This window comes from Mesoplodon densirostris, chromosome 5, assembly GCF_025265405.1.
Source record: "Mesoplodon densirostris isolate mMesDen1 chromosome 5, mMesDen1 primary haplotype, whole genome shotgun sequence".
Taxonomy (NCBI): Eukaryota; Metazoa; Chordata; class Mammalia; order Artiodactyla; family Ziphiidae; genus Mesoplodon; species Mesoplodon densirostris.
In genome coordinates, this window is record NC_082665.1 from 152,357,885 (window position 1) to 152,370,527 (window position 12,643).

The following is a 12,643-nucleotide window of genomic DNA, read 5'->3' on the forward strand; positions in this document are numbered from 1 at the left end:
CATCCGTCGGTGTCACGCTCCGGGTCGCATCCCCGCGGGCCCCTCGCCGCCGCCGGCGAAGGGGCACCTGGCCAGGGAAGCGCGTGCTGGGCGTGTGTGCATGTGTTTGCGCGAGTATGTGCTCGCGCGCGTGCTCACACGCCCTCGTCAGGGTAGGAAACAGGGCGATGAAAGTACTTGCTTATTGGGCCAACTCTATTCAGATAGTCCTGGCACTAGCCGAGGGAATTGTTCTGTTCTTTGAAAAAGAACATCCCCGGGGCACCTTTTTGGGCTCCTGTGGGCAGTTACTTCGTTAAGGGAGTGGGCTTGGAGTTGCCCGTGTCTGGCGCCTTGTAGGGGACAGGCTGGGGTCCCTCTGAGGTGAAGATCAGAGCCCATCTCATCCTGGGTGGCTGGCAGAGGGGCTCGTCTCCGCTAGGCTTTCGTTTGCCCCAAGGGCGGCAGCGTGTGAGCTCTGCTACCTGAACGGGCTGCTGCCTGCAATGCTGAGAATTCCCCCGAGGCTGGCAACCAACACTGCAGCTCTTGGACCAGCTTTCCTGGTCCGGAACTGGCCCCAGGAAAGCAGCGGCTTTCGCAGTCTATTCCGTAAAGTCTAGGCAGGTGCCTGGCAAGTTATGGGGAGTAGGTGAAGGGGTGTAGACAGGAGTGTGGCGAGGACGCTTTCCTCCCCAGGGGGTCAGGAATGCTTTCCAGCCCCTCACAGGTCCAAGAGGACTGGAATGGTTGAATCCACATTCGGGCTTTTTTGCCTCTTCTGGCACTGCAGAAGCAACTGAGGAAATGCACCTCCTGTGGTGAGGATGTGGGAGGTTGTAAAGCCCAGGTCACGGCTCCTTGGGGTCAGGGTGGGAATTATGGTGCAGAGAGGTTGTTTCTGGCAATCACACAGTCAGATGGGGCTAGGTAATGCCTCCAGTGGCACAATTAAGGGGAACCCAGAACATACAAATGGAGGATGGGGGTCTCTGTGGACCAGTTATGTGTGTCCAACAGAAAAGGATCTGGAGGTCACAGTGGAGCCCATCTATGTACTTACTCATATTGTTAGCAGTAGAGCTGGGCTCCCCACTCCTGCTTCTGCTCTTGCCCCACACCACACTAAATAAAGGTTGACTTGATTCCATGGTTGGACATAAATAAGACATAGAAATTTTGAGATAGTTTAAAATAATCCTCAAATCTCCTCACCTTTGGCCAGACCCTGATGAGAACACTGTGTGTGGTTTGGGTTCCATCATTTAAAGGAGTTTAGAGACGTTTCAGCAGAGAATTGTGGAAAACTTGGGGTCTATAAATTAGGAGTTGGGGGGAAAGGGCAGGGGCAACGGTTGGGTGGTCTGAAAAGAGAGAGGCCCAGGAGGGAGCCAGGGTGGGAGCAACTCTCTCTGTTTTCACCACCCTTAGGGCTGGGAGCAGGAGGGACGGCTGACATGGAGGGTAACCCCAAAAAGAGATTGATCCATTTAGACCCGCCCTGAGTCCCTAAAATAAATGAGTTTATGGCAGCAGTTTCTTTGAAGATCTATAAAACTAAGATAATTTATCACGTGCTGATGATTTAGCCACACATGCCTGAGGCCTGGGCCCAGGCCAGTTGGCCTCCGGAAGGCTCATACCAGTTAAGAGTTCTTCTGAACTCTAAAAACCAGATTCCTTTAATCATTGCCTCCGTGGATCCATAGTAATTCTAAGACCAGAGTTTAGGAGCAACTTCCCCTTAGCTTCACTTATCCGCCTGAAACCAGGGAGGAGATTGGATATCTCAAGGCACATCTGGGGGCTGGAATTCCATTAGTTAAACTCCCTGAAGTCGTTTCTTCCCGGGGGTAGGGCTGGCTTCTGGGGGCTTTGCTATTTGATGAGAGATTTCCTTCTCCCAATGAGAGGTTTGGTGGCTGCCACGCACCCTCCCAGGGGGGGTATGGACTGCACATGTCGTGACTTGTGTGACATGGGAGGAACACAGGACACCCAACCTGAGGACCCGTCATTTTTCTAGGTTCCTCGTTGTTGGGACAGGCTAACCAATAGGCTTTATGACATTCCTGCAAAATGCCACATACCATACGGTTTAGGGAAAGGAGACGAAGCCAGGGGACTCAGATCCAAGCCCCACGCCATCCCCTTACTAACTAGGTAACACAGGGAAGCATTCCTGAGCCTCGGAGTCCTTATGTGAAAAAAAACTGGGTAATATGAACAATTCCCTCCTCCCGGAGGCAGGGTGGAGGAGGCCTTCGTAAGGATTATGTGGAACGAGGCAGAGGAAATGGCTTTGTAAACCACACTGGGCCTTCTGGGATTGGCATCATTGTGAGGTCAGTTCTCGCCTCAACAAACAAGACTGTGAATTCAAACGTCATTTAGGATCGAATATTCCACCAATTACGCCTCATTCTATGAGACATAGTTAATAGTTAAGAAAAACTACAGTTAATAATAATATCTAAAAACAGCAATAGTAGCAAACAGCAACAGGTCTGTCTGAATTTACTGGGAACGATGGAAATACCTTACCCATATGCAGTCCTCATTACAGCTCTTGTCAACTGGATGCTGTTACCGTCCCCATTAATGATGAGGAAAACAAGGCTTAGTGAGGCTGGTCCTTTGGGCTTGGACACATAGCCAGAAAGGGTGGAGCGTAGAGGAACCAGGAGCGTGAGCCTCCAGGTCAGAACCCCAACCCCTGTGCGCCTGGCCCTCTCTGTCGCACGGCACTGGTCAGCTCAGCGTCAGCGCGTGGAGATTCCTCACATGTGCTTGTTCCGAGCGGTCAGGGCTTTCTCCAGGCCCTGGTGACACACACATCCCAGCCGTGACCAGGGGCCACTGCCATGGCTGCAGCACAGATCCGCGTAAGCACTGACAGGCTCAGACCCTTTCATTCCTCCTCATCTCATCTCGAGCCTGGTGACTCTCAGGCTCAGGCTGAGTTTTTGGTACTCCCTTCTGCAGGAGTCAGTACAATTGTATTTGATCTAGAGACAGTCTCAATTGCCTCTGGGTTACAGCATTCTTAAGAACTAGAGGACCTGCCCGCCCGTCATTGGTAGGGGGAGCAGTTTGGCATCCAGAACTCCAAAGCTGTAAATTAAAAACAGGTTCATTCAACAATTATGGGGCAGGGGTGGGGGAGTTAGCAGGGAGCTTTTTGGCTAACTTATCCTGGCAGCCTCAAAGAGATCTGTTTCTTCTGAAAATGAAACTTTTGGGGCCAAACTGAGGTTGTCTTATAGAAGGAGTGGTCGATTGGTAATTGCTGCCCAAATTTTGGGAACTTAAACACACCCAGGGCCCCAGTGTAGGGAAATGATGGATATCCGGTCAGTGGGGACGGAAGGCTGGGGAGGAACAGTGGGAAGAAAGGGACAGATGAATGTCACAGCTTGGCCTGGGTGGCTCTGGTGACCTGTCACCTGTCACCTGGGAGGGAGGCCCCCGAATGAGGGAGAGGTGCTTTGTCCTGGCCTGTGTCCATAACGTCCTGAGGCCTCTGACCCCCCAGTCATGGAGCAGCAGCTTGGGCTTAACTTCTCAGTGTCCAGAGGAAGGTGCTGCATCCCAGCAACCTGCAATCCATGCTCGGGGAGACACTCTGAAGAGAACCCCCCGGGCCAAAGAATTCCTTCATCAACCTGGTGGATTCAGATATGCTCCTGCCACCCCAGGGTGTATTTCTCTGACACTGGGGACAGCATATATTGTGATCTCCAGGGTGTCTGTCCCCTGAGAGGCCCACCTTGCCCTGCTTGTGTGTGTGTGTGTTGGGGAGGCAGTTTTGGGGGATGGTTTTGGGGGGTGGGGAGGGAGAACTATGGGAATGGGTGGGGTGGGGGTCAAAGGTCCCTTGGGCCCTTTGCTCCTGTAACTATGCTCAAAGCCCTTCCTAGCTTTCCTCGTGTCTCCTGGTGATGAACTCGTGACCTGTGCTGCCACAGAACAAGGGGCAATTTATTGTGAAATAATCATAGATGCACAGGAAAAACAGTGCTGAGAGGTCCTGTGCTTACCCAGTTCCTCCCAAGGATTTCATCTTCCATAATTATAGTGTAATACCAAAAGCAGGAAATGGACATTGCCATGATGTGTGAGTGTCGTTCCAGGCCATTCGATCGTGTGTACAGATTCAGGGAGCCACCACCCCACTGCTTCAAGACAGAGCTATCCCATCTCCACAAAGGTCTCCTTCCGACTCCTATCCCTGATATGTTCTCTAGCGCTGTAATTTTGTCATTTTGAGAACATTATATAAATGGAGTCATGCAATATGTGTGTGACCTTTTGAGACTGGCTTTTTTCATCAAGCACAATGCCCTTGAGATCGACCCAAGCTGTTCCATGTATCAATAGTTTGTTCCTTTTTATTGCTGAGTACTATTCCATGGCATGGATGTATCGTGATTTGTCCAACCATTCACCTATTGAAGGACCTTTGGGTTGTTTCCTGTTTGCGGCTATTACAAATAAAGCTGCTATGAACAATCATGTATAGGTTTTTGTGTGGACATAAACTCTCATTTCTCTGGGGTAAATGCCCAGGAGTGCATTTGCTAGGTCATATGGTAGTGGCACGTTGACTTTTAAAAGAAACTGCCAAACTCTTTTCCAGAGTGGCCATAACATTTTACATTTGCACCAGCAAGGTATGAGAAATTCAGTTTCTCTACATCCTGGCCAGCATTTGGTATTGTTACTGCTTTTTATTTTAGCTATCTTTTTTTTTTTTTTTTTTTAAGAATTCCACCCCTACAGAGAGGCACTGCCCCTGGTGAAAATAAACCGGAGGACCCCATTTTTATGCAACAATAGAATGTAAACACCAGCAGGAACCTCCTCCAGATGAAGAAATGGGCCCAGGAGGGGAGGTGACCTGTGCAAGGTCTCAGGGAACTGGAAGTAGAGTATTTTAGCTATTCGAATTGGTGTGTAGTGAGATCTCATCATGGTCTTAATTTGCATTTCCCTAATGGCTGGTGATGTTAAACATCTTTTCATATGCTCACTTGCCATGTGTATATGCTCTTCACTGAAATATCTGTTCATATATTTTGTCCATTTTTCTTTTCCTTTTTCTCTGGCTCTTTCTCTCTCTCTTTCTTTCTTTCTTCCTTCTTCTCTTTATTATTTTTGGCTGCATTGGGTCTTTGTTGCTACACTAAGGCTTTCTCTAGTTGCAGCGAGCTGGGGCTATTCTTCGTTGCGGTGCGCAGGTTCCTCCTTGCGATGGCTTCTTTTGTTGCGGAGCATGGGCTCTGGGCGTGCGTGCTTCAGTAGTTGTGGCATGCGGGCTCAGTTACTGTGGCTCACGGGCTTAGTTGCTCCATGGCATGTGGGTTCTTCCCAGACGAGGGATCGAACCCATGTCCCCTGCACTGGCAGGCAGATTCTTAACCACTGCGCCACCAGGGAAGTCCCTCCATTTTCTTATTGGATTTTTAAATTGTTGTTTTGAGAGTTCTTTATATATGTGAGATACACGTCCTTTGTTGGGCATGTGGTTTGCAAATATTTTCTCCCAGTCTATAGCTTATGTTTTCATCCTCTTAACAGAATCTTTCACAGAGAAAAAGGTTTTGATTGTGATAAAGTCCAATTTATCAATTTTTAATTTTCTGGATACTGCTTTTAGTGTCATGTCTAAAAACTCTTCACCAAATCCTAACTCCTAAAGGAGAAATCCTCTGTTTTCTTCTAAAAGTTTTATAATTTTACATTTAAATCTATGATCCATTTTGAGTTAATTTTTGTAGAGATGTGAGGTTTAGGTCAAGGTTCCTTGTTTTGCCTGTGGTTATGCAACTGTTTCTGCACCATTTGTTGACAAGACTCTCCTTTCTCTATTGAATTGCCTTTGTATCTTTGTTGAAGATCAGTTGGCCATACTTGGGTGGGTCCATTCTGGGTTTTCTATCATGTTTCATTGATGTATGTGTATATCTCTCTGCCAATACCACAATGTCTTGATTACTGTAGCTAAACAGCAAGTCTTGATATCAGGTAAAACTTGATTTTCATTCTGCAATGGAATGATTACCAAACCTTATAACCCATTCAGTTTCTCTTCTACTTTGCCTTTTAGGAAGATTTAAGGACAGATTTAAAGCTTGCTTTTAGTAGGTGGATGAGATCTTACATATTTACGTGTTTCCAGCTTTTCTTCTGGCCTTAGCTGAATGGTTGTCTTTTCCCTTGAATTTGATTTTTCAGTCTATGTTCTTAAGCTTTTTCTATTCATAATGACAGCTCTGCAAGGGAGGTATCAGCATCTCCATTTCATACTTGAAATCGAGGCACATCCAAGACCACATATCCAGTCAATGGCAAAGCAGGAATTCCCACCAGGGTCATCTCACTCCCAGCCCCTTTCTTCCCACGGCCCCAGAATGCCTCTCAGTTCTGGATTCTTTCGTCCGTGAACCTTGGGGCCTGAGCTCAGTGATCTCTGAGGTCCTTTCAGGTTCTCAGATTCCCATCTCATGCTGAGTTGCTGATGGAGATGAGACCAGGAGCAGGGCCAGCTGGGTCTGAGCTTTGCCAGGAGACCTGCTCTGAAACCTGGCAAAAGAGGAGGGTGCGGCTGGCCGGGTTGTCTGCGATCAATCCCAGCTCTCTTGGTTTCGTGGACCTTGATTCCCTGGGATGGATTAAATTTGATCGGGGTGAAGGATGAACCCAAGGCCAGGAGTCTCAGACTACACTGTGGACTGGATGGATGGGATGATCCTATCCAGTGAGCAGCCCTCTCCCAGAGCTGTCTTCCCAGCCCCGTTGCCTTGTTGGGTGGAGATGCTATGGAGGCTGTGGCTTGGGGAGAAGGCACCAGCCGGCGCAGTAACCCCAGGACTTGTGACCCGTGGAACACTCAGTCTGGTCAGCATTGGCGCTGACCCCCACAGGGCTGACTGCTTCCTCTATAAATATGGGCAAACTAACCCTTTCTTTGTCATGTAGTGTGCACCAAGTCCTGTAGGAGCCTGAGAGTCCTGATGACAAGTGTTAGTTTGTTTACCCAAACATCAACCATACCTATTTATGTTCTGAAGGGTGCTCCATCCAACACCCTTGAGAGATGCTGGCCTAGAGCACAAAAGGCCTCAGTTAAAATGCAGAGTGTGGATGCCGGAGCCTGGGCCTCACTCACTCGTGAGCCTTTTCTGCATGTTTACAGTGGGAGGCTCTTCCCCAGGCTTCGCTGTTTGCACTCAGCTCTCGAAGAGACACCCATGTTTCCAAGAAACAATGGCCTGTAGGGCCCTGCTTCTCAAGGTGACCCACTGCCCCGATTTGCCCAGGACCGAGGGGGGTCCTGGGACACAGGACTTTCAGTTTTAAAACTGAAGACGTCTGGGCAGATTGGGATAAGTTGGTCACCCCACCGCCATTTTACAAGAATGGACTTCCACCCACTGACTGTGGGGCAGGGGAGGTGCCCATGGAGAGCCAGGGACAGTGCCCAGCAATGGAAATAAGCCTCAAGGACTCATGGCAGGAAGGAGCTGGAGGCTTCCAGGGAGAAACCAAGCAGCAGGGCCCACTTCTGCCTCTTGTTAGTACGTGGAAGTCCTCCCGCCTGGCCCTGCCTTCATTGCCCGTTGTGATTTGTGCAGCATTTTTTATCGTCTTACTGTATAGAATCCATACGAGTAATGATAAAAGTGAGCTATAGAAACGTGGTGCCCCTCACCTATAGAATTACTGAAGTTCAGAATTGTGTATCCCCCAGAGTGAAGCTAGCAGAGCCCCCTCTTCCTGGCCACTCTCCTCATTGTTTCTGGTAGAAAGCAGTCTCCCCTCTCCCACAAGTCCCTCTAACTAGGTTGAAACAGAAAGCCACCACGTGTCCTGGGCTACCCTCCTCTAAAAGCCGGGCCATGCTCTGAAGGTGGGTGTTGCTGAGGGGCCCGTGTGGCCCTCCGACCCTTGTTGTCCCAGATCACAAAGGTTTCCTCGCTGGCTCTGGTTATCACTCACGAGGGGACCTCAGGCTTTAGGGAGGCTGGTGGGCCCGGGGTTTCCTGGAACCAGCAGAGACCTTCCCATGATGGGGACCCCCCGGTTTGTTATGCTCTCAGGAGCCCCAGGCCTGCTCCCGCCCCAGCTCTCACACTCTTCCTTCTTACCCCCGTCTTTCTCTCTTCTCACCCCAGCTCTTGCTTCTCCCTGACTTGGAACTTTCATGGGGAGTCCAGCAAGAGCCTTGGACAGGTCACTGGGTCCACCCCCCGGCCCCCAGCTGGGCGACATCTCTCTGGAGCAAGTAGACAAGGGGCTCACCGGGACCAGAGTCCCTGACTTGATCATCAGGGGCCTGACAGAGACCCTTACGAGGTCATCCAGCCTAATGCCAGTGGGAACGTTCCTGTGGACCCCCGCCTGTGCCCCAGGCTGTAACGCCCACATCCCACGCACGAAGTCTGGCCGAGCCCAAGCGAGGTAGAACCGGCCTTGTCTAGCAGACTGTCTCCAGCCCTGGACCTTGTCACTGACTTGGAAAGTGAGCCTCAGGGCCCTGCGGCTGCCGCTTCCTTTCCAAACTGCCCCTTGCTGTCAGGAGGCTGCCCTCCTGGGCTCGCTGCCGCTCCAGCCTCCTGCCTCTGTGTCCCGGGAAAGCGCAGGCCCACTGAGTCCACATGTGAATTTAATACATAAACACGTACAGTTAACAAGGAGCGGGGACAGGCGTTAGTCGAGCCTGTATTGGTTGACCTTAAAGTCACAAATATTTAGAATTCCCACCCTCAGCACCAACACATTTTTAGCAGCAATTATAATTTTCTGAGCTATCATCACAAAGACGGACACGTTTCATTAGGCCACATGTGCGTGATAAAGCATAAGGGGACATGTGGATATTTAGTTGTGGATGCAAAAGCTTTGTTGGGGGGCACCCATGTGTGCCCAATTTACTGAAATAACAAGGGCAGGTCCTTCCAGAAACACTGTCTGTGCCGCGAGGTGCATGTTGTCCACGTTGTGTGGTGGAGGACAGTGGCAGGCAGCGTGTGGAAACTTCCACATCACACGGTGACAGAGCTGCAATTCGGGCACTCTGTCTTAAGCCCCGTCCCCTGTGGCGGCTCTCCATTTCCCACCACAAACGCCAACCAGCCGAGCCAGGACTCTGCTACTTCCGTCCCCATACTGACAGACACAGCAGGGCTGCTTATTCCTATTTACTGTTTTATTTTCCTGAACCACATCTGACACTGGTGGCCCGGAAAGTCCTTCTTCCTCAGTCTTCCTCTCTTGTGGCACGTTGTCTCACCCACAGCACACAAGTGTTGAGACCAGGGACCCGGCATGGGGTGGGGACAGTGACCAAGTGGCTTAGAAACCTTTCCTGAACAAATAAATGGAAACCCAGTCTGCTGAACAATGTTTTATCATTTAACTCGTCTGTTCAGAAACTTGTAATGAGGAAACGACTCGTATAGCTAGTTATTGGCAAGGCCATATATAAATCATGGGACATCCATCTATGAGATATTTGTAAGACATGTTTTAAAGTTTTATTGCGAGAAGTTTCAACCTGAGGGAAGGGTTCGTTCTATAATGTTAAGTAGGGGCAGCAGGATGGACAACTGGATGAAGAGATGATCCAGAGTTTTAAGTGTCACGAGACTTAAAGAGGGTATATACCTAAACAGAGATAGCGCTCTGAGTGGGACCCTGTAAATCGTTTCTTCTTCTTTGTGACGTTCTATGTTTTCCATATTTCTACAATACACATGTCCTGCATTTATAATTAGAAAACACTACCAATTAAAAGCCCTGAAGTCTGCGGTGACACCCACCTTTGCCTGGTGCCACGAGATCTGTCGTTGTGGTCTATGAAGCGAGACGTAAGGTGGGAGGAGGCTGATCTCCAGGTCCCTGAGGATGCACCAGAGATGCGGCCAGGAGGGCAGCCAGGGGATGGGATTGTCTGTAAGGACCACTCCTGTGCCCATCACTGTTGTCACTGCGTTTTTACATCTATTATTTCACTGGAGTCTATGGCTCCTCAGTGAGGGAGGTGAATGAAGTCAGAGAACAATGCTTTAACTCTTAAAGAGAGGCACAACTAGGGAACATTTTTTCTTTTCTGGGAAGATTGAGAATGTTTCTGTCCAGGAAGGCCTCTCTGCTCTTCTGGTGCCCCACTCCCGAGGACTGGCTCAGAGCTTGGGAATCCAGCCCTAAGGGTTGGCCAAACATCTTAGGGGAGTGAGTGTCCCTGATCAGATCCGTGCCACGTAGGAAGAATGGGCCTCAGGGGGAGGTGGTGAGGGCAGAGTCTGGGACAGGATCTGCTAAGGGCTGCCTGGGGTCTGGTCCTGAGCCTGGAGTTTTATACTTGGGAGGATGTGGTGACATCCCTGGGTTGGCTCTCACGCAGTCATTTTGGTGAGCGTTGAGTCAGTTGGTGACCCACCGTTTGCAAGGCAGGACTCTGCTGATGTCATAAACAGCAGGGGTTTCAGAACTCTGAGGCTGGGAATGGTGTCAGCACAGCTGCCTGAGATGCATTCATTTGTTCATTTATTCATGCAACACGTAATTATTGATCACCTACCATCAACCATTGGAGGTACAATGATGAACAAAACAGAGTGGGCCATGCCCTCACGAGAGATGTAAACAGTGGGCAGATGCACAAATAGATGCAAAGTTATAAGATGTGTCAAATAAGAGGGGAAAGAACTGGGTTTTGTGAGGGAGGAGAAGGTAGAAACAGAACTGAGTTCTGCTCAGTACATCTGGGACCGCAGACTCTGAACTCTAACATGCTACCTTCATGCTTCTGCTATTTAGCCTCTGCATGGGGAATACAACCATGAATCAGGCAAGGTCCCTGTCTTCCAAAGGCTCTGGTTAGTTGGGATAAGATGGGTCATAAAGAACTATAGTGAATTGTGGTTTTCATCCATATGACAGGTTTACAAAACATGGGACCCTCCTACTACAAATACCTAGAGTTGCTGCATAAAATAGAACACCATCAAATATTTAAATGTGGAGCTGAACTTGCAAGAAAGAAAGTGAAATCTTCAGGGGCAAGAAAGGATGAATGAGTTGGACGCCCAAACAATGACTGTGCCAGCGGGGGTTGAGGGGAAGCTGTGTGTAAAGAAACCCTCAAGAAACTCCTGTTGCAGATTGGGTATTAGTAATCATACAGGCACCGAAGATGACATGGGGAGCTGGCACGAAGACGCATGCATGAAACTGGGTCCCTTGCTGAGAAAGGAACCTGTAAAACTTTGCCCACCACCCTGTTACAGGTAAGAGGTATATCTCTAACAGGGCCTCTGGGTAAAATAATTCCGCTGAGAAATCAAAACACCAAGTCCATGCCACATGGACTTGGAAGCAGAATGTATACTATCCACATGGTATGGGAATCTCTAAGCATATAAATTAGGATAAGAAATTCATTCCAGGCTGGTGACAACTCTTTGCCATCTAGTAGACACAAGAGCAAAACCACTGGAGGGATACTTCTACAGTCCAAACCAACTGGTATCCCCAAGAGAAGACAATGTCTGTGGAACAGGAGCTTACGATAAACAGTTATACAGGAAATGACCCACCGTAAGCCACAGGCAGTACATATATTCAGTGAGGAAGATTAGCACCTCAAGATTTTAAGATAATGGAACATTTTGAAAGAGACTATAAAAATACATTGAAATGTTTAAAGAAGTGTAAGAAAAAATAGAAAACACCAGGAAAGAACAAACGCTGTGCAAAAGGAACAGGCAGATTTGAGAAACAAATGGGAATTCTATACATACAGAAAGTAAAAATTCAGCGAATGGTTAAATAGCAGATTAGATACAATGATTGGTTAATTAACAGATTAGATAATTTCCCAATTTGAAATCCTTAACTTAATGACATCTGCACAAAATGATAATTAGTAAGTGGAAGATAGGGTTGAAGAAGTCACCTGAATGCAGCACAGAGGAATAAAGAAATAGAAACTGTGACACTTCACAGAGGAGAAACCTGGCAAGCACTGCCTTGGCCAAGTGACCAAGGTTAGCATTATCAGTGATAAGTCATCTTGAAAATATGTACCCTTTAACTAATGTGGTGAGAAGGGTGGTTTACCTCTGTGGCCTCCCTCCCCCCAAAAACATAACCCCCGTCTAACCATGAGAAAATCATGGACGAACCCAAACTGGGGAGCATTCTACAAAATACCTGACCAGTACTCCTCCAAACAAGGAATGTCTGAATGTCTGAGAACTGTCACAGCCAAGAGGAGCCTAAGGAGACCTGATAACCAAATGTGGTATGGTGTCCTGGATGGGATCCTGGGACAGAAAAAGAGAAAAGCTAATGCGATCTGAATAAAGTATAGTTTCATGAGTAAAAAAACACAACAAAAACAAAAGAAGTGGAAACTATAAAAGGCAGGTTAAGAGACATGAAAACAGGGCCTCCCTGGTGGCGCAGTGGTTAAGAGTCCGCCTGCCGATGCAGGGGATACGGGTTCGTGCCCCGGTCTGGGAGGATCCCATATGCCGCGGAGCGGCTGGGCCCGTGAGCCATGGCCGCTGAGCCTGCGCGTCCGGAGCCTGCGCGTCCGGAGCCTGTGCTCCGCAACGGGGGAGGCCACAACAGTGAGAGGCCCACATACCGCAAA

The 12,643-nt window shown here is 48.9% G+C and overlaps 1 protein-coding gene across 1 annotated transcript in view; it reads left to right on the forward strand.

The window, feature by feature from the left end:
* SLCO2A1 (solute carrier organic anion transporter family member 2A1) overlaps positions 1 to 12,643 on the forward strand; it is a 76,311-nt gene that overhangs the window by 219 nt on the left and 63,449 nt on the right. The gene's annotated exons all lie outside the window — the stretch shown is intronic.